The sequence below is a fragment of the Sminthopsis crassicaudata genome, chromosome 4, assembly GCF_048593235.1.
Source record: "Sminthopsis crassicaudata isolate SCR6 chromosome 4, ASM4859323v1, whole genome shotgun sequence".
Classification (NCBI taxonomy): Eukaryota; Metazoa; Chordata; class Mammalia; order Dasyuromorphia; family Dasyuridae; genus Sminthopsis; species Sminthopsis crassicaudata.
In genome coordinates this window covers 289,071,871-289,097,397 of record NC_133620.1, presented here as the reverse complement: position 1 = coordinate 289,097,397, position 25,527 = coordinate 289,071,871, and the positions used below count along the sequence as shown (strand labels likewise).

Genomic DNA, 25,527 nt, shown 5'->3' with positions numbered 1-25,527 from the left:
AAATGTTCCTGCAAAACATCCTGTTTCTATATCCACTTGTTCCTGGAAAGCTTGCCCCCTTCTTTTTCCCAACCTCTCTCCAAAGTTCTCCTTTGTGGTTTTCAAGCATAAATCTCCCTTCTCTCCTCAGCTGTGAGCTCCTTTGCAGTGTCTCAGCACTAGTGGCTGATTTTCCTCCTACCAACTTTTCTGCTTCCACTCCAGCGTGGACTCCTCTGCATTTTGAGGGGTGCACTTCACTGGGTGGATCCCCTGCTCTGGATGCCTTCCATCATATTAAAGTCTTTCTTAAACTGTGATGCCCAGAACTAAGCATAGTGTTCATGGAATACAGAAGAATTATCATCCCTTCATTCCTGTCTTTCCTGATGGAGTTTTTACTTTAGCTGCATTAATCACATTAACTGTTTTGGCTGCTGCCTGTCAAGCCTGAAGTCCAACAAAACTCCTAGCTCTTTTTTCAAACTAATGTCTTAACAAAATCTCCCTCAACTTGTACTCATGAATACAATTTTCTGAACCCAAGTCTAAGACTATACACATCTCTATTGATGTGTATCTCTATCGATGTATATCTCTATTGATCCCTAATCTTATTAGATTCTTCCCATAAAATCTGTTCTTGTGGATTGTTGTTTTTTAAATTCTGGCTCTGTCATCCAAATCATTTACTATCTCATTTAGCTTTGTGTCATTTGAAAATCTGATAAGGGTAGAATCTATCTGTATCCAAGTCATTGATAAAAATCTGACACACAGAGGACTGCAGCACATCTCCCTGGGGCATTCCACTGGAGACCTCCTGCCAAGTTCACATAGCATCATTAATGACCAGTTTTTAAAAAAAATCTTATTTTATTCAAATTACATGTAAAAACAACTTTAACATTTATTTTTTAAAATTTTAAATTCTAAATCTTTCCCTCCTTCCTTCTCCTTCCTCCTCTTTCCCTTCCCCCTTCCCTGAGAAGTAATTTGATATGTTATACATGTGAAATCATGCAAAATATCTTTGAATATTGTAATGAACACTTTTTGATTAGGACATAGAACCAGGTCCAGATCATTTAGTCCACCTCTCTCCAAATCTTCCACAGAAATGCAATGAAATACTTTATTATAAAATACTTCACTAAAATTTAAATTATATCCACAGCATCCCTCATTCCATCCAAAAAGGAATGGAGTAGAGTATGCTGGCTCTTTGTAAACACTGCTTCCCTTTCTAGAGGTTCACTAACCATCCCTTTAAAAATGGATTCTCACTTTTTCCAAGAATCCCAGTCCAGCTCTCTGGCATCTAGTTTGCAGATTCTAAATCTCTTCTCCACCCTGTTTACCCCTTTAAAAGAAAAAAAGTCTTTGCCTTTTTCCAATTTTAGCTCTTTCCTACTCATGATGATCTTCAAAATACGCATGACAATCTCCAAAATGTCACTAATGGCCATCACAACTAAGTCCTTGAGATATGTTAGTCCATGCATTAGACTGCTCCCTGCTTGGCTGGAGAGGGTGGCCCATAATTATCAGGAGGCTGAGGCTGATGGATCTCTTGAGTTTGAGAGTTTGGAGCTATAGTGGATTATGCTAATCAGGTTTTCTTAAATCATTTACCATATTGCCTTAGGAGGAGTAAACCCAAGACAGAAACCGAGAAGATCAAAGCCACAAAGCTGCTAAAGAGTGAAACCAGCCCAAGAGTAACTCCTGCACTGGGTAGAGGCTTAGTCTTTAAAAATAAAAATCACAGAAATGCAATTACCAAAAATTTTTTTTCTTAAAAAACAAATTCATTAAGGAGGCTAGATGATAAAGCATCAGCTCTAGAGTCAGGAGAACTCAAGTTCAAATTCAGCCTCAGATATTTTACTATTTGATTGTGGGCTAGTCATTTAATCCTGATTGACTAAAATTAAATTAAATTAAATTTAAAAAAAAATTTAAAAACCATGGACCCAGATTAAGAATTTCTAATTTAAAAGAGTCATCATAGGGAGAGGACAGTGTTCCCGTCATTCCCCTGAGGGGAATGTCCTAAAGAATGTCTAGCACATCCTCTCTTTTTGACAGTCCTCCTTTCCCAGGATGAATTCTCCCTGCTTCTCTCCCACTGCTCAAGTGGCTATAGAACCGCCACCACAACCCCCTCCAGAAAGCCTTCTGGGACTGAGTAAAGGGCAGCAATAGCTCTTCTGGCTCTGTATAACCTGGTTGGAATTAGAGCAGATCCAGCTGCTCCCTCCTCCCCTCTCCTAGGCCCACACATTTATCCCTAACGCGAATATGATGTGAATATTTTACAGTCATAACCTGATATCGGTTTCCTGTTGGTATTATGTGGTCTGTGCATCCTTTCCTTCTGTGACCTCTTGCATTCTCTATGAGTCAAGTATATTTATGTCAGTGTATCTGACTTACACAATGCTCTCCAAGGACAAAGTCCATTGCTAAGCACTCAATCATCCAGCCAGTCAGTCCACTTACTCAGCATTAACAAAACACCTACTCAGTGCTGGGCATTTGGTGGAAGAGAAATAGTGAATTATCTGTCAATGTGTGTAGAAGATAGACTTATATAGAACTTATATAGAACACAATTCCCAGCATGTAGATTTTCTCTGGCTCTTTTACAAAGGAAGGAATTGGGGATCAAAGACATTAACTCCCAGCCCAAGATCACATAGGTGCCTGAATACCTCATATTTAAATAAAGGTCCTCAGATTCCCAGCAATACAAGGCAGTTAGGTAAACAGTTTTTATGTGTTTCAGTAATTTCAGTAATGCCCAACATTTCCTGACCTCATTGGGGGTTTTCTTGACAAAAATACTAAAATGATATGCCATTTCCTTCTCCAGTTCATTTTACAGATGAGAAAACTGAGGCAAACAGGGTTAAGTGACTTGCCTAAGATCACACAGCTACTAAGTGTCTGAAGCCAGATTTGAACTCATAAAAATTAATCTTCCTGACTTCAAGCTTGGTGCTCTATCCACTATACCACCTGGCCGTCCTGCCTTGCATACAGCAGGCACTTAACAAATGCTTCTTAATTGATAATGATTAGGCACTCAAGTACAAGGCTCACATTTATGCGATAGGTTACATTTACGTGGGGCTCTATGGCTTACAAAGCACTTTATGCATATTACCTTAGTAAATTGTCACAACAATTCCTAGAGTTAATTATCCCCATTCTGTCAATGAAAAGATTGCAGGCCAGAGGGCTAAACTGGTTACTAAATCGCATAGCATTAGTCACACAAGTTTTCTGACTCCATTTCTTTTATATGGAGGATGTTCAAAGGAGATTTGTCATCTGGCTTGGTCAGGTGAATTTACAAGGAGCAGGTAGGACCTGAAGGGGCCTTGATGGCTGGAGAAAGTTGGGGGAGGCAGAAGAGAAGGTCAAAGGGAAGACATTCCAGATGAGAAACAACATAAGCAAAAGCTGAGAGCAAGAATGAAAAGAAAGAAGGAAAGAGGAGAATAGGGATGAAACTAGCCTGATTTGCACAAGTAATTATAAGCAAGGATTTAGGAAGAGATAAGTTTGAAAGACACAAAAGTTAGCCTCATATTACTGGATCTTTAGGTAAAGAATTTGGGCATTTATTTAACAGTGGCCCTCGGGTATCCTAATAATTGTTGATCTCTAAAGTTACAGAATTACAGGATATAAAAGATGGAAAGGGTTCAACTTTGTCATTTCACAAAGCTCCTCAAAAGCAAAGATTTGTCTTTTGCCTTTCTCTGTATCCCCAGTACCTGGCACAGTAGATATTTAATAAATGCTTATTGACTGACTGACTGACTGACTGACTGGCAAAGGAAAGAACTGAAGCCCTAAGAGAGGAAGTAGTTTATCCAATAAATGATATTTACTGAGTGTTGAGTATATACCAGGCACTAATTATGCCTATAGACTCTGCTTAGCCTTGGAGATAAAAAAGAAAATTAAAAAACAAAAAACAAAAACTGAAACAGTCTGTGCCCTTAAGGAGCTTGCATTTTGCAGAGAAAATAACATTTTCACAGATAAATGAATATACAAATGTACCACATATATGCATATTGTATAAATACATGAGTGTCTATATATAAATGCATATGCATACATGTGTACCTATATATATGCATGTATATGCATATGCATACATACAAACATAAGGAAAGTCTGGTGGCGCAACAGGAAAAGCACTGGGCTTGGAATCAGAAAAACTCATATCCTTGAATTCAAATGCAGCTGAGCAAGTCTCTTACCCCTGTTTGCCTTAGCTTCTCATCTATAAAATGAGAGGGGAAGGAAATGGCCAACCACTCTAGTATCTTTGCCAAGAAAACCCCAAATGAGGTCACAAGAAGTCAAATAGGACTAATGTGTCTATATGGGGGGTATATATGTTATAAAACTACAGGATAATCTAGCTTGGGGAAACAGCAAGGTAAGGGAGATGGAAAGGAAGATGAGGAAAAGCCTGCTAAAGGAGCTGGTCCATGAGCCAAGCTTTGATACTAAGGATTCTTAGACCCAAGAAATGAGGAGGAAGTATTTTCTAATCATGGAAATAACCGTCTAAGGCTCCATAGTGAATTAGTAGCAGAGTGAGGAGACCAGAAGCCAAGGTCTTCTTACTCTTAGTCCAACCATGTTTCCAATACATCATGATACCTTAACAACCTTCATTCTGTCCTGTTAATATTTTATTGTGTTAGGTATATTAACTGTACCTTTCTGCAATGGTGGGAGGGGTAGGATGGGGACAGAAGAATTAGCCCTTTGAAGTAAATCACTGGCTTACCACTGTTAGACGTTTTGAAGAAAGTGTTAAGGAATTGTTTAATGGTTATTCTTACAACTTGTGGTAATTACTATTTGTTAAACATCTGCTTGTAATTAAACCTGGAATGGTGAAATTAAATTTCAAAGTACAGTTTTTAAAATCATGGGTCATTTAGGGGAGATTAGATTCATCCCCACAGGTTTGTTTTTGGTTTAGTTTAGTCTGTATTGTGAAATGATGAAGGGCCAAGCTTGGAAAAACCTGTCTTAACCTTTTTGTTTGGAATGTTTCGTTTGAATTTGTTTCATTAATTTTAGAAATATATTTAAGATTTTAAAATAAAAATGAATTCTGTTCTAAATAAATGATGACGCTGCATCCTGGTATGGTAGAAAGAGTATCTGAACCTAGTTCATCTCCCTTCTCCCATTCCAGTACTGACTCACTATGACATTGTTCCTCACACATTACATTCTCTCTCTGGTCTTAGGCCTTTCTTTGCAGTCATCTCTAACACTTACTGTGTAACCATGAACTGAATCATTTAACTTCTATGGATTTTTTCCTTCATTCCTCGTCCACAAAATGGGGACAATAACACACTATCTACCTCACAATATTATTAGGAAAGAGCTTTGTAAACATGAAAGCATTATAGAAATGACTCATTATCATTATCTTTAATTGTTAATATACTTATTCCCTTCACTAAACCTCCTTTTTGCCTCTTGCATCAGTGGAATCCCCAGAGGAAGGCCCCTGAATTTTTTAACAGGGGCTAGTTGCCAAGTAAGAAAGTCCGCTGCGGTCAGAGAGGTTAGAGGGGAGAGGAGGAAACTGATCAGTGCGGCTGTAGCCAGCTCCTTAGAGCTCTCAGGAGGACCATTGGCCAGTGGACAGTCAGTGGTACAGGGCCATAAATTGTAAGAGAAGGGAAAAGGGGGAGGGTGGCCCACTGGAGGCCTGATCCTGGGGCTCCTGGCCAAAGGTCCACTCAGCAGCCATATCTATAGCCAAGTTAGGAGCTCTAATGTCCAGAGCTGGAGCCAGAAGGGGTAGCAAGATCAGCTTTCTGGAGCACAGAGGGGTGATGGGTGAGAACCTCAGGGACTGAGAAAAATATCTAAGCCCACCTCCTCACAACATGACTCTACAATGTTACTGGTTCTGCCCCTAGTTACTGTAGGCTTTGGTTATACTATACAGTCAGCTCTCAATCACCCATGAATTTCTGGACTCTAGTCCTTCCTTAAATTTTGAACTGACCCTGCTGTCCCTGAAAGTGAACCAAAGTGAGCTAGGAGTCCAGGCTGGACACAAAAGGGAGAAATGTAAGTGTCAAAATAACTATATTCCAAAAGTGAAAGAAAATGAAAAGAAATTGATTCAACCAATTTATAATAGTAATAGCTAGCATTTACATCTATATTTGTATGTATGTATATCTATATAGACACAGAGACATATATATTACATATATGTAAATTGTGTATATGCATGTGTCTGTGTATATATGATATTTGTTAGTTCTTCCATATCATGGGGGTTAGAGGCACAGTGCCCCCATAATTTGGAAAATCTGCATAAAAATTTGGGACCCTTCCTTCATATCAGAGAAGAAGTCTGAATTATTATGGTATTAAAAGATAAAATATGTTGATATTATACAATATCATAGATATATTTTATGCATTTCTGAGTTTCTGAACTTCTGTCATTTGTAGCTTCCACAAAACTCCCCCAAAATTACCATTTAATTGCTATGCCAACCCCAATACATTGAAATAGTGATGTGAAACTTATGATATGAAAGAGAGAGCTGTGTAGCTTTGCAAGCACTACACACATGTTATATCATTCAATCAACAAAAACCTATAATATATAAGGTATTTGCCTAGGCATTGGGAATAAGACCACATCCATCACATCCATCTTTCAAAACCCCTAGCGTTCCCTCAAAGCTCATCTCAAGTTCTACTTTCCACATGAAGCTATTGCAGATACCCCTCAGCTGCCCCCCAAATTACATATTTAATAGAGGGAGAGAAAGTGGTAGAATGACCAGCCTCGGAGGCAGAAAGTCCTGGATCCAAGTGCTGCTCCTGCTCCATATTGACTGTGTGACTTTAGGTAAGTCATTTGACTTCTCAGAGTTTCAGGCAGCTCCATAGATTATAACTTGCATAGAGGGTACTGAACTATATTGATAAGGGGAATTTCCTATATCAATAAAATCACAAGGTCAGTTCCATCCCATATTTTGTATGTATCTACTATTACTACTACTACTTCTCCTTCTTCTTCCTTTCTCCCTCTTTTCCTTCTTTTCTTTCTCCTCTTTCTTTTCCTTCTCCTTCTTCTTATCAAGTTATTTTTCACTTGTGTATGACTCTCCATGACCACATGTGAGATTTTCTTAACAAAGATACTGGAGTGATTTGCCATTTCCTTTTCCAGCTCATTTTATAGATGAGGAAACTGAGGCAGATTAAGTGACTCGTCCAGGATTACACAGCCAATTAATGTCAGAGGCCAGATTTGAACTTCCTGACTGCCCTCAAATGCTCCAATATATAGACTTACAAATATACAGTTTTGTCCCCCAATAGAATATAAGTTTCTTGAGCACAGGGGACTGAATTTTTATTGTCTTTGTACCCACCGTGCCTAAGACACTGCCTAGCACACAGGGAGTACTTGTCTGACTGATGCCTCTACTTTTAGTTCTTTGACTCAGGGACCCCCAAACAAGATAACATAAATAAAAGCTCTTTGCAAAGCCCAATCAATCAATAATAACAATAGCTGTCAATGCAAGCATTGTGTTATCTCATTCTAGTAGCATACAAATTCTATTATTATTTTTACCCTAAGCTTTTATATTCCATTCTAAACCTCATCTTTCCCCCAAGATTAACACAGAGGCAAAAGTAAAGGACCAAGGGGCAGCTAAGTGGTACAGTACTTGTATGACCATGGGCAAGCCACTTAAGCCTGATTGCCTCAGTTCCTCATCTGTAGAATGAGATGGAGAAGGAAGTGGCATATGACTTTAGCATCTTTGACAAAAAAAAACCATCAAAATGACCACACAAAAAAAGGAATTATGATCTTTTAAATATTTGTAAGTTGACCCCTATTTTAAGCCAGCCACACTTAGGAAGTCGGAGAACAGTAAAGAAATCCTATTCTACAGCTCTGCAGAAAATAAGGATCTAATGGATATATGTTGAATGAATGAATGAATGAATGAATGAATGAGTGAATGAGTAAATATCCAGGAATATTTCTATTATATAATGCAAAATATGTCAGGTTCCTTTTAGCTCCTCCTGTTAGGGGACACTGTGGGGGGGATTTCTTGAAATATTGGTTCTGGAAGGGAAGTCACCAGTCAGGATACCAGGACAATAGGTTCCCCAAAGTACAAAGTGGTTATCAAGGAAGACATGAGTGGGGGGGAAAAAAGGAGAGGACAATGAATATAACATAACAGAATGTACAAAACAAACACACGCACGTGCAGATGGGTGCAGTCATACACACAGGCATGCGCACACATACACAGATTCTGGCAATACCAAAGCATTATTAAAATGGGCTTGCAAGTCCTAACTTATAAAGCAAAAGAAACATCATTTCAAAAGTGTTTATAAAACCCATCCAAGACAATTGGATGTGTTTAGTGTTATCTCTAAGAGGAAGCCTAAGCTTCATTATTTGTATCTCCCACAGCGCCCAGCATGGTTTTTACCTCTGTATTAACTCTGGGGTTTGCCCTTCCTCTCCTCTCACCACCCTGGCGCAAGACTTCATCCCCTTCTGCCCGAGTTGTTGCACTCATCAGGATTGTTCTCTCTGCTTCAAGTCCATGTTCCACTCAGCTACCAAACAGATCTTCCCAAAGCCCAGGTCTGGTCCTCATTCAATAAACTCTAGTTGTCTCCCTCTTAGCCACAGAATCAGATATAAAATCCCTTGTTTGACTTTTAATGCCAAATCATAACATGGCCCTTTTCTTAGCTTTCCAAGTAACTCTCTACTTCCATTTATTCTGTTTCAGGGACACTGGCCTCCAGCGGGAGGCCTCCCTCCCATTTGTCTCATGGCTTCCCTGCCTTCCAATTCTGAACATTTTCTGTGGCTCCTCCATCCCTCCATTCTCTCCATCCTCATCTTTGCTTTCTGCCTTCCCTGGCTTCCTTCAACAAAAGTCTAACTTTCTAAAAGAACATTTTCCTGATTCACCCTTTGCCTTCCCTTTGACATTCTCTTCACTTGTAATCACCTCTTTCATGTCATGGTCCTCTTTGAGAATGACAAACAATAACCTCATCTTCTTAATACAAGTGCCTTCCTTTTGAAATTCTCTCTAATCTACCTTGAATATATCTTGTTTGCCTGTAGTGGTTTGCATATTGTCTTCCCAATTAGTCTGTGAGTTCCTTGAATGCAGAGACTGTTTGAGTTTTGCCTTTCCTTTCATCCCAAGTACTTAGCACAGTGCCTGGCACATAGTAAGTATTTAATGAATGCTTGTTGACTTGATTATGTACCTTCATTCTCCAAATTACAGAAAAGATGAAAAACCGTCTATATAGTGATCACTTGCCTCTGCTAGTTCTTTCACTATTCCTCAACTCACCAAGATCTCAATTCTATACAGAGTTAGGATAAAGAATATTTTCTGTTGGAGCAAAAAAATTTGAGGGTTCTTGGATAGTAGCAGAAAAGAGAATCTGACCGCAGGGAGTAAGCATCCCAGCCTCCTCAAAAACAGTGGAGGGGAAGCAAGCAAGACCAGCCTGTGGAACCCGAGGGTCCCAGCTATCTCTCTCCCCGACTCCAGTGGAGAACAAGGAAGTGCTGGGCCTATTCCTCCGGAGACAAGCCCCCTGCCCATGTGGGTATCTTGGGACAAAGCCCTATTCACCTCCTTCTGAGAGTTCTGATCCTAAGATTATCTTTGCTCTTTACCCACTGTAATCTGTCTGCTTCTTTGGTTCCTGAGTGTCATAAAGCTAGAAAACATCTGAGCATAGTTTTACAGCATCAGGAAGGGATCTTTGAGGTCAACCTAATCCAAACTACTCATTTTACAAGTGAGGAAACTGAGATTTGAAGAGTGAGGAAGGAACATGCCCAAGTTCACACAGGTAGTGAAAGAACTGAGAAAGGAACTCAGGGCCTCTAATCAGATCACCTGCTTCTACAACCTACCATCACCACCCACATCTCCCTCCCCTTCTCCCCCCTTACTCCCCACCCTGGCCATGGTTCTAATGTCTATTGTTCCTCCACAGCATCAGTTGTCTAGCCCTTCCTCAGAGTGGAAGGACAAGGATGGAAAGGGAGAGAGAGAAGAGAGAGGGATGGCAATTCTCTTTCCTCTCCAACTGGGTGAGTTCCTTACTTCAGATGCTAGGGATGATTTCAGGAATTGGTCCACTACCTCTACTTGCAGATTGTTCACATTTAGACTTTATTGTGAGAAGCTGTTCTTCCTTCTCCCTACCTCCTGCCTCTCAAAAAATCCTCTTGGGGCAGCCAGGTGGTACAGTGGATAGAGCACCAACCCTGAAGTCAGGAGGACCTGAGTTCAAATGTGACCTAAGATACTTAATACTTCCTAGCTGTGTAGCCCCAATTGCTTCAGAAAAAAATTAAGTCCTCTTGAAGGTTAGAAGGGAAGTCTTTAGAGTACTTTGGAGTAATAAGGAATTCCCACCTCAATCATCTGTCTTCCTCTCACACCTTCTCCCCTCTCCCAATTTTCTCCCAACTCAATTAATTCTCCAGATTACCACTGGGGATTTGGGAGAATGAGCTGGAGCAGTAGAGAGGGGGAAAAACCCACATCCACCACAAGGCAGTTAGAAGTACTTTCCATGTGGATCTCCACCCCCCCTTCCCTATCCTAAACAATTTCTGTGGAGAAGTTGGTCTTTTCTTCCAGGCACAACAGAACCAGCTGCAAAAATACCCACTCTGCATAAAAGGCATGTGCTTGTCTTTAGCTTAAAAAAAAAAAAGAAAAAGGAAAATAGAAAAAAAATGAAAGAGAAAGGGAGAAAACAAATGCTTAGGAAATCAAGTGGAAAAAAAATCTACATTAGAGGGAAGCATTAAAGAAGCCTATTTCAATGAGTTTAACAGGGGAAGATGAGAGGAGGAAAATAGCAGGAGACCTGCTTCATCAGAGATGCTCTGGGAGAGAGAAGATGGGCCAAGGGAGTCTTCCCAAGGATCCCCTGGGGCCAAGGCCTCGGTGTACCTACCTACCAGGGACAAAATTATGACCAACCTGAAGAAGTGGACCTTCCTTCTTCAGAGACCTTCTCCCACCTTCTCTTTTCATGTCCCCCTCCTTCCTTTTCATCTTTTCTCTTTTCTTCTCTGCTCCCACTCCTACTCACTCATTGGTGCCCCAGCAGACCCCCTTTACAGCACAAAATATAGTTGCAGACTGAGTGTTTGGCTGGAAATCAGGAAAAGCTGAGACTGAATCCCAGCTCTTCTACTTCCTATTTCAGTGATCTAGGGCAACTTATTTTCCTTCTCAGAGTTTAGATTCTCGTACTTGTCAAAATGAGGGTACTGAACTAGTTGCTCTCTAAAATTCCTTTCAACTCTAAATCCTAAAACTGCCATGCTCTACCTCCCCCTCAGTCCCTCAATCAAAATCAGCTTTGAAAAGGACTAGATATACCCATTTACACTAAAGTTTAAGTGACTGAGAAGAATTAATGCATGCAGTTCTTTTTCCTCCTTACACCCCATCACCACCACCACCAATTCATCTTCATTTACATTTCAACAAAGGACAAAGTCTTTGTGCCTAATAGTTAGCTACATTGGTCCCATCCCTCTGAAAAACTAGAATCTCTAAGAAACAAAAATAATGTCTCATCTAAAATGTGGGTCTCCCTGGGCTACTGGACACTATAAAGCCTTAATAAGTATTCCATGAAAAATGAATGAATGAATGCATGAATAAATGAATGTTCTAATGGTGGAGATCTGTGCATCTGCCAAGAGGCAGGAGAATGTATTTGGAGGAAGAAGAAGATGTTTCTGACCTCTTAAATTCCACCACAGGAATAATGTCTGTTCTACCCACATATCATCAGTCATCCCTTTCAGGCCAAGTGAGTGAAAAGAGATCGGGGGTCACTTCCCATTCATCTTATTTATCTTCCTATTTGGGGTCTCCTAACAGTTCAGATGCTAGCCATGTGGGATGGGGTCCAGAACTGAGCCACAATAAGGAGTCTGTATGGCTCACAATGGAGAGCTCTGGCTTTTATCTGGGAGGAAGGGATAAGAGCAGGGTCACCTGGAGATATGGAGCCAGAGGAAAGATAGACCATAATTTGCATAATGTGGCAGAAACAGTGTAGGTTGGGGTTCTCAGGAAAAATGGAAGCAAAGAATCTGGATACGTGAAGAAATAAAGCCCCAAGAATCATGTTCTCCTGTCCCTACCCCAGACCCAGGGTTGCCAGTCCATTCTAGATGTTTTCCCCCTATGGTTTTTTCCTTCTTCACATGGAGAGAGTGTGCTGTATTTAGAGTCAGAAAACCTAGGTCTTCCTTATTTCCCCCTCTTTGAATCCCATCTCTTCTACAAACCAGCTGTGTATCTCTGGGCAAGTAATCTTCTTTCTCTGAGCCTGTTTCTTCATCTGTACACTATAGGAAGTACATTATCTTTTAGATCCTTTTCTGAAATGAACTCCAGACCCCATTCCGCTCTGATCTTCCCCTGTTCTGAAGGGGAAAGCCCTTATTGTCTCTGCCACTCATTTGCTACTTAGCTCATATTGCCTTATGACAATTCTCCCTGATGTTTTATTTCATTTCAATTTGTGTTTTTGTGATTAGAGAGAGGCGGAATATAGAGAGAATTGAGCACCTATGTTAGATTCAAGAATATTTGCACTCATTCTGTCTCTAACACTAACTGGGAGACCATGGACAGCTCCCTTAACCCGTCTTGATGGAGAGGTCCTCCCACCAATAAAATGCAACTTTCTGTGTATTCTGTGGAAAGGGAATTTGGACTAGATAATCTCCAATGAACCACAAGGTAAACTCTGGCTTCTCCAACTAATTTATAAGTCCTGGAGAGCAGCTTTGAGTTTCCAAAGAGCTTTCTTTATCGAGCCTTGTAAGAGGTAATAATGGCTTTGGGGCTACAGCTGGTGTTGGAATAAGGAAGACCGAGATTCATTTCTGCCCTAGGTACTTACTAGGATAGCCAGGTGAGAAAGTGGATAGAGTGCTGAGCCTGGAATCAGGAAAACTAGAGTATAGCTCTAGCTTCAAATACTACATGACTCTAGGCAAGCTACTCAATCTCTGCTTGTCTCAGTTTCCTGTATTGTAAAATGGGAGTCATAATAGTACCTACCTCCCAGAGTTGTTGTGAGGATCAAGTAAAATTATATTTGTACAGTGTTTAACATACATTTAATAAATGCTTATTGCCTTTCTCCACCCCTTACTGTTTGTGACATGGAAAAGTTACTTTAACTCTGTGTCGATTTCCCATCTGTAAAATAGGGATAATAATACCTAACTGAAAGACTTATTATGGAGGAAACAAATGGGATAATGGTTGCAAAGCACTCCACCCACTTAAAAAGCTCTAAAAATGTCTGTGTCTATTTGTGATGAGACTCTCCGTAGCTGACCACAGTAAACGTAGCCAGCCAGCATTTACATATCACTTTAAGTTTTGCAAAGCATTTCACAGTAGCCCAACACTCCAGAACCAGAGAAAAGTGTAAAAGTAAGGGATCCACAGGTGTCCAGGAAATCCAGGGGACCAAGGCCCCTGCCAGAAGTAGTCTTCAACAGATGTCCAGAGCTGAGAGGGGTCCCAGCAGTTCTCCAGCCCCAAAAAGATCATTTAACAAAGCAAGAAATAGAGATTCAAAGAAGCCAAGAAGAACAAAGTGAGCATTTCTAAAGCACTTGGAGATTTGCACATTTTCCTCATAATTTTCTCATAATACCCCTGTGAAGTGGTGGTATTGCAGGTATTACAATCCCCATTTCACAGACATGGAAACTAAGGTCCAGAAAAGTGAAGTTACCCAGACCTCATCCATTGTCAGAGACTTTCTGTCTGCAAGCCAAGCTTTGCGTTCTTAGACCTAGGATTGGAGGACTTGTTTTTACTTTGACACATGAATTTCAATATAATTGGTTTCCTTTTTAATTTTTGTTTTATACATTTAAAAAGTTCATTCTGAGAAGAAATCCATAAGCCTCAGACTACCAAAGAGAGCACACACACACACACACACACACACACACACACACACACACACACACACACACCAAGATCCCCTGCAGTATGTGGTAGGGGAGAATACAGATCTGAAATCAAAGCAACCAAGTTCAAATCCCCACTCCTCCCAGTGTGTGGCCTGAGGCAGTTGACAATGTGATAGCCTTTCACAGGATTTGCCCTAGTTCTCACTGGGAGAATTGGGTTTTCCTCATTTGTGTTAGGCCACTGGGCCCAATTAAAAAATATTCAGAAGTATTGGGAGTTAGAGGACCTGGAATAAACCCTAATTCTGACTTGGCAGGCTTGCACAAGCCATTCCCTCCCCTCTCTTCATGCCTCAGTTTCCTCACCTGGAAAACAAGAGGCTGTACTAGACGATTCCTAAGGTTCCTTCCAGCTTTAAAGCTGTCATCCTTTGAGCTCCTTACTCCAAACCCAGGGTCCTTTCCCCATGCCAGGCCCCCTGCCCTAGGCAAAGTTGTCTGGTATATACTAGGATATTAATAAGTGCTTATTTTTTTAACTTGATTTGAAGTGGATAAAATTTGTCTTTGTTGTTTCTCACCCTCTTTTTCCTTGTGCTCTGTAAAAAGGTGCCCGCCGGAAAACAACTCAATCCAATTGACAATCAAATCTTTTCAGGGCACCTGTTCTATTTTTAAAAGGCCCCAAACTCCCAAAATACCTACTAAGTGCCACCAGCTCAGCTCTGGTAGTACACTGGAAAGAGTGATGGGCCTACCCAACAAGACTTCAGGAATTTACTATGTGATTCTGGGGCAAGGAACCTCCATCTGCCTCCGTTTCTTCAAATGGAGAATGTAATAACGCTCCCATCGTGGTTTGTGAAGACCAAATAAGATAACACTTTATAAAGCACTTAGCACTAGTGCCTGGCACATAAAGGGTGCTTAATAAATTAATAAAGTGTTTCTTGCCTGCCTCTATTCTTTCGAGGCTCGTTGGAATTCCCAGGATTATGTCTTTGGGGGCAAAGTATGTTGACCTTATGGGTAGGATCAAAACTGTGATGTATAGATAAATTATTTATTTATTTATTTATTTTGGTGAGGCACTTGTGGTTAAGTGACTTGCACAGGATCGCACAACTAGTAAGTAGTAAGTGTCTGAGGCCAGATTTCAACTCAGGTCTTCCTGACTTCAGGGCTGGTGCTCCATCCATTTTGCCATCTAGTTGCCCCTAGAAAAGTATTCTCATCCAGCTACTAAGTCTACTGTCCTATGGTAGGGTTCCCTTTTGTTCTCCCTCCATTTCCTACCCTTTGACAGTTAAAGGAGAGGGGGCAGTGATTTCCAAATTAAATCCCAATATCCCTATTTGTTAATTACGAGAGAATTATATTTTGTGCAATGCTAAGCACATAGTAGGCATTTAATAAATATTAGTTGACTAGATTGGATGCCTGTGTCATTTAGGACTAAGGATCTCAATCTCAATCCTAATTAGGACAAGTTTTGGCAGTCATTCAAAACCTCCCAGAAAAAATAAATCCATACCACAAACCCAAACAGAGACCAACAAAAAAATAGAAGAGCTCTTTCCTTACACATACACACAGAGACACATTCCTCACTCCTTCCTCACAACCTGCACTTCCCACTCCACCCCACCCACATACATGCAATCCTCTTCAAGGACCAAGCCTATTTGTAGATGAAGTAGGATGCAACCAATAAGATAGACCCAAATATCTCTCCCACAGGTCATTCCCACCACTTGCAAGAGTCCTCGAATTCCATTCACTCCTTAGGACTCAAGCAGCTTTCCCTTAAGGTTCAGAGTCTGTAAAAAGTTAACACCTTAAGCTGTTACTGGCCATTAACACCTTGTTGGGATGAATATGTTGCATAAAGGGAGTAACCTTGGGGCCCATTAACACCTTTGTACAATCCTTTTTCAGATTCCCAATAGATACCTAGGAACTAGGAACTAGAGTGAGAAAACCCAAAGAAATTAGACCAAAGTAAAGACAAAAATTGAAAAGAAATCAAGGAAAAGGGCTGTAGCACTCTGAGGTAGAACAAGGATGAGATTTGGACATTAGAACATTACCGAGTGATTACTATCTCCTGTGCCTAGTATAGTGACTGACAAAAAGAGGGCACTTAATAAATGCTTGCTAAAAGAATGAAGCATTACTGCAAACAAGAAAGACACCTTTCCCCCTTAAATAAATAAATTCTAAGGAACTCCTAGAGAGATGTTGGATGGGGCACCATGGCTCTCAGAAAATGGATTCACTGGCTTGGGTAATTGGGGGTAGAGTGGAGTAGTTACGGACAGAGTTGGAGTAAGGGGAGGACCATGAGTATGTTTGGGGACCACAGAGATGGGAGTGTCGAAGATTCGGGCTAGAGACCCAGGGGAGCCCAGGCTCAAGCTGAATATTTCATTACAGGGAAGCTGGCCAGTCAGACAACCCAGCCAAGGCTTTTAAAGTTGCATTATTCATGTTGCTTCTGGCTCCTAACTCAGAGAGAAATTTGCTGAGTGATTGGTCTAATATTTTAACAAAAAACCCATTTAGGCAAATCACCTTTTAAGTGAGAAAGGCACATACAACAGAAGAAGAAGAAGAAGAAGAAGAAGAAGAAGAAGAAGAAGAAGAAGAAGAAGAAGAAGAAGAAGAAGAAGAAGAAGAAGAAGAAGAAGAAGAAGAAGAAGAAGAAGAAGAAGAAGAAGAAGAAGAAGAAGAAGAAGAAGAAGAAGAAGAAGAAGAAGAAGAAGAAGAAGAAGAAGAAGAAGAGGAGGAGGAGGAGGAGGAGGAGGAGGAGGAGGAGGAGGAGGAGGAGGAGGAGGAGGAGGAGGAGGAGGAGGAGGAAGAGGAGGAAGAGGAGGAAGAAGAGGAAGAAGAAGGAAGAAGAAGGAAGAAGAAGAAAGAAGAAGAAAGAAGAAGAAGTTTTCTAAACCTTAAAAGTACTTCAAGTCACTAATTCCAATTCACGTCAGTTCCTCATCTGTAAAATGGAGATACACTAGAGAAGAAGCTAGCAAACCACTGCAGTGTCTACCAAGAAACAAGGGTACGTCCACGGAGTCAGATGGAGTGAGATACAACTAGAATGATTACAATGTGCTATCTATCATACTTAGAGCAAGAAATATGAGGATCCAAATCCTATTTCTAACATATACTGACTGTGACTCCAGGCAAATCATTAAACCTCTCAGTTGCCTCTAGGCAAATCTCTATGATTTCACAATTCAGAGAAGGCACCAACCTGCATTAGCAGAGGGTATTTCTTCCCTTGGGAGTTCTGTATACTAATGAAATCATAGTCCCTATCCCCTATAAGGGGATACTGTGCTAAGAGCTGAGGATACAAGGATAAGAAGGAAGAAGTCCTAAAATGACAGATTTGGAGATGGAGCCTTCTGGTACAGATGAGAAAACTGAGGTGCAGAAAGGTTAATGACTTGGCCAATATCACACAGCTATCTGAGCCCAGTGCTCTTCCACTAGCACATACTGCCTCAAGGGGCTTACATCCACTCTAGGGGAAACAGTGGTGGAGACCTGAATGTGAATTCTGCCCATTTCTCTGGGCCCCATTTTCTCCCTCTATAAAATGAGGTGGTGCATTTCTTCAGGTTCCTTCCAGCTCTAAAGTCTATGATCTGAATATAAATGGGAGCATCATTGTATAAACATGACCAATTATCATTACTGGGTAATCTTAGGAAATTTTTGCTTGTGTCTTGAGGATAGTGCACTGGAGAGGCTAGACACAACCAGGGGACCGATGCAGGATGTGGTGAAGTCCTTCCTTCCCCCTCCTCCTCTTCCTGCTTCCCCAAGGGGTATATGAGCACACCAGAAGCATTAAGAAACAGGAGTCTGCTTTCCCTTCCCCTCCCAATCCAATAAGAGATTATACCCTGAGTCAATTGTACCCTTGTCCCCGACTTCCTATCCAGAGAAGGTTTTGAACCTTCACTATGAAAATCATGTGCCTATCTTTCATATGGTAAGAACTTCCATGCTATGAAAGCTGTGCATTTATTAAGCAATCATAATAATAACTTTAAGTCACACTGAGTTTTCTCAGTATGGGACTGGGACTAGAAGGCCCCATCTCTAACTCTGACATTTCAGGACTTCTTCATTCTTGTCCTTGTATCCTCAGCTCTCAGCACGATGTCCAGGGCATAGGAGATATGTACTGTGATTTCCCTTGTTGCCCTCAGACACTAAGAGAGGTACCACTTCCTAGACCACTGCCTAGTGTCAACTCTTATCTGCCTAAAATTTCTTTCTCAGTCTTGGGATGCTCAACTAAGCTGGCCTAGGTTCAGCTTACTTTTTCCCAGGACCACAGGAGGAAAGGAAATAGAACCTCCAGAAACCCATCCTCCGAGCTGATTCTCCTTTCCCTCCAGGGAAGGAAAAAAATATCTTCCAGGCAAAGTTGGAGATGTGGGCATGTAAAGGAGGATTTCCGGAGAGTTTGCCAGGCCTGGATTGAGCAAGTGCCTGTATGAGGATGGGGCCACAGGCTCCAGGAGGGAAGGAGAGGTTGGAAGGGAAGGAAGGAGACAAGGGGGAGGTCAGGTCAAGTGGCCAGGCCTGGGTTTTGCCACAGCAATGCCAGCCAGCAAGAGCCTCAGATGAAATATTCAGGAGTCCACATCCCCAGGAAGTGGGAACTGACAAACAGAATGAAATGTTGGAAATGTAATTACCAAAACAGGCCAACCATGTCTCCCCGCCAACCATGGGCAGCCGCTGCTCCCCCCTCCTCCCCTCCCACCCTCAGCCTTCCCCACTCCAGCAGACTTCACAAATGGAGACCAGGTAATAAATTTGTCTCTGTTTCTTTCTCACTAGCGGCAAGTGGGGGAGGGGGCAAACAAGAAATGAGTGGGCTCGCTTCCACTCCAGGCAGTACAAGGCTTTTCTTCCTTGATCCTACAGGCCCCATATTAGGGAAAATCCCAGTAACAAACCCTCTCCCCCTTCCTGTTACACACACACACACACACACACACACACACACACACACACACACACACACCAGCCACTCAAGGATGTCAGCTGGGGGACAGAAGCAGCATTTCTCAGAACTGAGCCTACTGGTCTTTTTTTTTTTTTTTAATAATTTAATTTTAATTTTATTTTATAATTATAACATTTTTTTTTACAGTACATATGTATGGGTAATTTTTTACAACATTATCCCTTGCACTTACTTCTATTCAGATTTTTTCCCTTCCTCCCCCAACCCCCTCCCCCTGATGGCAGGCAGTCTTATATATGTTAAATATATTACAGTATATTCTAGATACAATATATGTGTGTAGAACCGAATTTTTTGTTGCACAGGAAGAATTGGATTCAAAAGGTAAAAATAACAGTTTACATTCATTTCCCAGTGTTCCTTTTCTGGATGTAGCTGATTCTGTCCATCATTAATCAATTGGAATTGGATTAGCTCTTCTCTATGTTGAAGAAATCCACTTCCATCAGCATACATCCTCGTACAGTATCATTGTTGAAGTGTATAATGATCTTCTGGTTCTGCTCGTTACACTCAGCATCAGTTGATGTAAATCTCTCCAAGCCTCTCTGTATTTCTCCTGTTGGTCATTTCTTATAGAACAATAATATTCCATAACCTTCATATACCATAGTTTACCCAACCATTCTCCAATTGATGGACATCCATTCATCTTCCAGCTTCTAGCCACTATGAAAAGGGCTGCCACAAACATTTTGGCACATACAGGTCCCTTTCCCTTCTTTAGTATTTCCTTGGGGTATAAGCCCAGTAGTAGTATGGCTGGGTCAAAGGGTATGCACATTTTGATAACTTTTTGGGCATAATTCCAGATTGCTCTCCAGAATGGCTGGATTCTTTCACAACTCCACCAACAATGCATCAGTGTCCCAGTTTTCCCACAGCCCCTCCAACATTCATCGTTATTTGTTCCTGTCATCTTAGCCAATCTGACAGGTGTGTAATGATACCTCAGAGTTGCCTTAATTTGCATTTCTCTGATCAATAGTGATTTGGAACACTCTTTCATATGAGTGGAAATAGTTTTAATTTCATCATCTGAAAATTGTCTGTTCATATCCTTTGACCATTTATCAATTGGAGAATGGCTTGATTTCTTATAAATTAGAGTCAGTTCTCTATATATATTGGAGATGAGGCCTTTGTCAGAACCTTTAACTGTAAAAATGTTTTCCCAATTTGTTACTTCCCTTCTAATCTTGTTTGCATTAGTTTTGTTTGTGCAGAAACTTTTTAATTTGGTGTAATCAAAATGTTCTATTTTGTGATCAATAATGGTCTCTAGTTCTCCCTTGGACACAAACTCCTTCCTCCTTCACAAGTCTGAGAGGTAAACCATCCCATGTTCCTCCAATTTATTTATGATTTCGTTCTTTATGCCTAAATCTTGGACCCATTTTGATCTAATCTTAGTATGTGGTGTTAAATGTGGGTCCATGCCTAGTTTTTGTCATACTAGTTTCCAATTTTCCCAGCAGTTTTTGTCAAATAATGAATTCTTATCCCAAAATTTGGGATCTTTGGGTTTGTCAAACACTAGATTGCTATTTTTATTCACTATCTTGCCCTGTGAACCTAACCTATGCCACTGATCAACTAGTCTATTTCTTAGACAATACCAAATGTTTTGGTGACTGTTGCTTTATAATATAGTTCTAAATCAGGTACAGCTAGACCACCTTCACTTAATTTTTTTTTCATTATTTCCCTTGCAATTCTCAACCTTTTATTCTTCCATATGAATTTTGTTGTTATTTTTTCTAGGCCATTAAAATAGGTTCTTGGGAGTCTGATTGGTATAGCACTAAATAAATAGATTAGTTTGGGGAGTATTGTCATTTTTATTATATTCGCTCGGCCTATCCAAGAACACTGAATGTCTTTCCAATTATTTAAATCTGACTTCATTTTTGTGGCAAGTGTTTCGTAATTTTGCTCATATAATTCCTGACTCTCCTTTGGTAGATATATTCCCAAATATTTTATACTATCGACTGTTATTTTGAATGGAATTTCTCTTTGTATTTCTTGCTATTGGATTGTGTTGGTAATGTATAAAAATACTGAGGATGAGCCTACTGGTCTTGAAGAGACAGCGCTCTGTAGTAACAAAGAACCCTGGGCTCTAGTTTCATTTCCATTATTAATTTCAGGTATCAATCTATGACAAATCCTATGGACATGATCCTTCGAATCTCCATTTTCTTACTCTTTAAGCTTCAGTTTTCTAGGTGTTCCAAATCACTACTGATCAGAAAAATGCAAACTAAGACAACTCTGAGATATCATTACACACATGTCAGGTTGGCTAAGATGACAGGAACAAATACTGATGAATGTTGGAGGGGATGTGGGAAAAATGGGACACTGATGCATTATTGGTGGAGTTATGAAAGAATCCAGCCATTCTGGAGAGCAATCTGGAATTATGCCCAAAAAGTTATCAAACTGTGCATATCTTTGATCCAGCAGTGCTACTACTGGGCTTATATCCCAAGGAAATACTAAAGAGGGAAAAAAAAAAAAAAGAAATACTAAAGAGGGGAAAGGGACCTATATGTGCCAAAATATTTGTAGCAGCTCTTTTCGTAGTGGCTACAAACTGGAAGATGAATGGATGCCCATCAATTGGAGAATGGTTGGGTAAATTATGGTATATGAAGGTTATGGAATATTATTGCTCTGTAAGAAATGACCAGCAGGATGAATACAGAGAGGCTTGGAGAGACTTACATCAACTGATGCTGAGTGAAATGAGCAGAACCAGGAGATCATTATGCACGGCAACAACAAGACTATTCAGTGATCAAGTTTGATGGACGTGGCTCTCTTCAACAATGAGTTGCTTCAAACCAGTTCCAATTGTTCAGTGATGAAGAGAGTCGTGTACACCCAGAGAGAGAACTTCGGGAACTGAGTGTGGTTCACAACATAGCATTTTCACTCTTTTTGTTGTTGTTTGCTTCCATTTTACTTTGCTTCTCTTTTTTTTCTTGTGTAACATGATAATTATATAAATAAATATATACATATATTGAATTTAACATATATTCCTACCATATTTAACATATATTGGACTACTTACCATCTAGGAGGGGGATGGGGGAAACACAGTGTTTTGCAAGGGTTGAAGAATTGTCTGTTTTGAAAAATAAAAAGCTTTAATTTTTAAAAAAAAGCTTCAGTTTTCTTATCTGTAAGATGGTACTAAAACTCACTCCCATTCCCTGCCTGTTTCAGGGGATACACTGTAGTGCTTTTGTGAGAATCAAATGATATCAAATTGCAACTTATTAATAATAGCTAGCATTCATGAAGCACTTTAAAGTTGGATAAGTGGTTTATGGCAATTAGGTGGCTCAGTGGATGAAGGAATGATCTGGAGTCAGGAAGATCTGAATTCAAATGTGGCCTCTGACATTTACCATCTGTGGGACCCTGGGCAGGTCACTGTGTTTGGCTTAATCCACTGGAGAAGGAAATGACCAACCACTCTAGTATCTTTGCCAAGAAAACTGCACAGACAATACTGGCATGATATGATAGTTCAACAAATCACAAAGAATCAGATATGACTGGACAGCAAGTGATTTATATCTCATTTGAGTCTCACAACCTCCCTGTGAAGTAGTTGCTATGTCTATTTTACAGATGAGGAAACAGAGGCCCAGAGAAGTCAAATGATTTACTCAAGATCATGCAGCTGGCACATGATGTCTGAAGCAGAATCGGAATCCATGTCTTGTAGACTCCTAATTCAGCACTCTTTGCAAATAAATAAATAGGTGAGTGAATGAATAAATAACAAGTAAATAAATAAATGCACCCAGCAGTCTGGTTCTGAAGGATTTGGGAAGTTTAGTGCTCATGATCTCTTTTGATTCTCACTAAAACCCCTAGAGAGATAAGTAAAGCTTGCATTGCACATGTTTAACCTAGATCAGATTGCTTACTGTCCTGGGAAGGGGTGAGGTAACAGATGGAGGGAGAAAAATTTGGAACACAAAGTTGTACAAAAATGAATCTTGAAAACTATCTTTACATGTATTTGGAAAAAATAAAATACATTGATAAATAAGGCTAGTATTATTACTCCCATTTTACAAAAAAAAAAAAAAAAAAAAAAAGACCTGAAACGGAGTCAACACTTTACACTGACTCCCTCGTGCTTTCTTTGCGAGGTGGCCATGACTGCTCTGGAGAAGACGGCTTTAGTGCTGGATTCTTGAATCCAGGACATTTCTGAAACACCCTACTGAGAAACAGAAATGCTTGTCCCCGTCTCAGCTGCATTCAGCCTCTCTCGGAACCCCAAGCCTCTGCTCGCCAATGCCAAGAAGCTGCCTGTGAGTTCCAAAGGGGGGCCCACAGGAGGAAAGGGGCTCAAGAGGTCACCACAACTTGTCAGACACAGCTCAGGTTTGCATCCTTAACACTTCTGGGCCTCTAGAAGAAGCCAATTTAGAAGAAAAAAATAAAACAAAAACATCTCCTCCTCCTCACCTTCTACTTATAGAGCCCAAAATGGTCCCTATTTTCAGTCACAGGATCACAGATCTAGAATAAGAACTTACAGATGAGGAAACTGAAGTTGTGACTTGCCCAACTTTCCACAGTCAGTAAGGCTGATTTACTGTGTCGTATTAACCCAGGTCCCAAGACTCTCCGTTAAAGGCCCTTGAGAGGCAGACAATGCTGGATTTCTTATCAGGAAGACTTGTATTCAGATTTCCCCTCCAACTCTGAACAAACCACTCTTTGGGCCTCAATTCCCAATAGGGAGGCAAGGAAGATGCACTGCCCTGTATTACCTGTACTTCAGGAGCTCATGGAGTATCTGTTTACTCAGCTCCTCTTAGCACTAGGGCATGATTGGACTGTATGTGTCTGTGAAAGTCATTCCAGCTTCACAGAGCAGCCCTGGAATGGAACTGGGGCACAGAGAGCAAAGAAATAGCTCCACCAGGGGCAAAACCCCACTTGTTCACCTGCATCAGTGGATTACTCTGCATACCCTGGATGGGTCTGTCCCTAGAGCATCCTCCAAATTGGCTCTGAGGGTCGCTGCTGCCCTCCCCGGGGGCTGTGCCATCTGTTCCTTTCCTTTTTATGGCCACCTGGCACAAGTCCTAGCCTCGTTATCTGGGTGGTCAGGCATATGCTGAGCACATCCTGTACGTCCGGGCCCCTAAGGCTGAGCGGATCTCAGCACTGGCACAGTCCCTACCAAAGCTTTGTCCACCGTATCTTCCCCACTCTCCCCCTTTTCTTCCAGCTTAGTGTCCTATTTCTCCTATTTTCTAACCTTTTATTATCACTATCATACAATAGCCAGAGCCCTACACCAGCTATCAAAAACCACAGCCCTTTGTGGGACTGGCAAGAGGCCTGGAACCAAGCCAGAGCATTCTGCTCAACTAACCCGTGATCCAGGAGGCCTCCCTCCCCAAGCTCCACATGCTCCTGTCCCCCTTGCCCTCTGTTCTCTCTCCCATTCCCCACCCTCTACTCTCCCATAAGATTTCCTCTCTGAGCCCATCAGCCCATTGCCCTATTCTCTATCCTCCTCTCTCTGCCGCTCATTGTCCCATCTTTCTTCATCTCTCTGTCTCCATCCCCTACCTGCTGAGCTTGTTTGTCTGTCCTCTCTATGTCCCGTGCCCCCATTTTATGCAGCCTTCATTTCTCCATCTTGTATTACTTCTATTTTCCCAACTTTGCTCTTCTAGCTGCCTTTTCCTCCCATCTTCTCATCTCCTTCCATCTCTCCCCTCATTTCTCATCTCTTCCTCTCTGTCCTAACTTTCCAGTTATCTGCCTTTGTCCTCCTATATGCCTGTACTTCTCACTCTCCTATCCTCCCCCTCGTCTTTCTGGTTCCCAATCCCATTTCTTGGCCTTCCTAAACGCTCACTCTCCAAATTGTTTCTCCATCATCCCAGCAGTCTCTGCCTATCACTCAAAGAGCATGAACTTACTATGTGCCAGGCATTGTGCTAAGGATGCCAAGAAAGGCAAAATAAATAAATGAATGAGTGAATGAATGAATGAATAAATAAAATAATGTCTCTGCCTTCAAGAAGTTCACATGAGGAAGACAGCATGCAAACTATGTATATACAAGACATATATTCAGTATAAATTGGAGATAATGTCAGAGGGAAGGCAGTAACAGTGAAGGAACAATGGTTAGGATTCATGCAAAAGATATGTCTTGAAGAAATCCACGGAAGTCAGGAGAGGAGGATTAGAACACCTCAATCATAGCCAATGAAAAAACAGTGTGGTGGGGAGATAGGAATGTTATGTCCGAAGAACAGCAAGAAGGCTAGTGTCGCACTGTAGAATATGCTGTAGGAGCTAGCTAGGTGGTTCAGTGGGTAGAGACTGAACCTGGAGTCG

General features: G+C 41.0%; 1 protein-coding gene across 2 annotated transcripts in view; it reads right to left on the bottom strand.

The window, feature by feature from the left end:
- GRM4 (glutamate metabotropic receptor 4) overlaps nucleotides 1-25,527 on the bottom strand; it is a 281,111-nt gene that overhangs the window by 102,891 nt on the left and 152,693 nt on the right. The window lies entirely within an intron of this gene.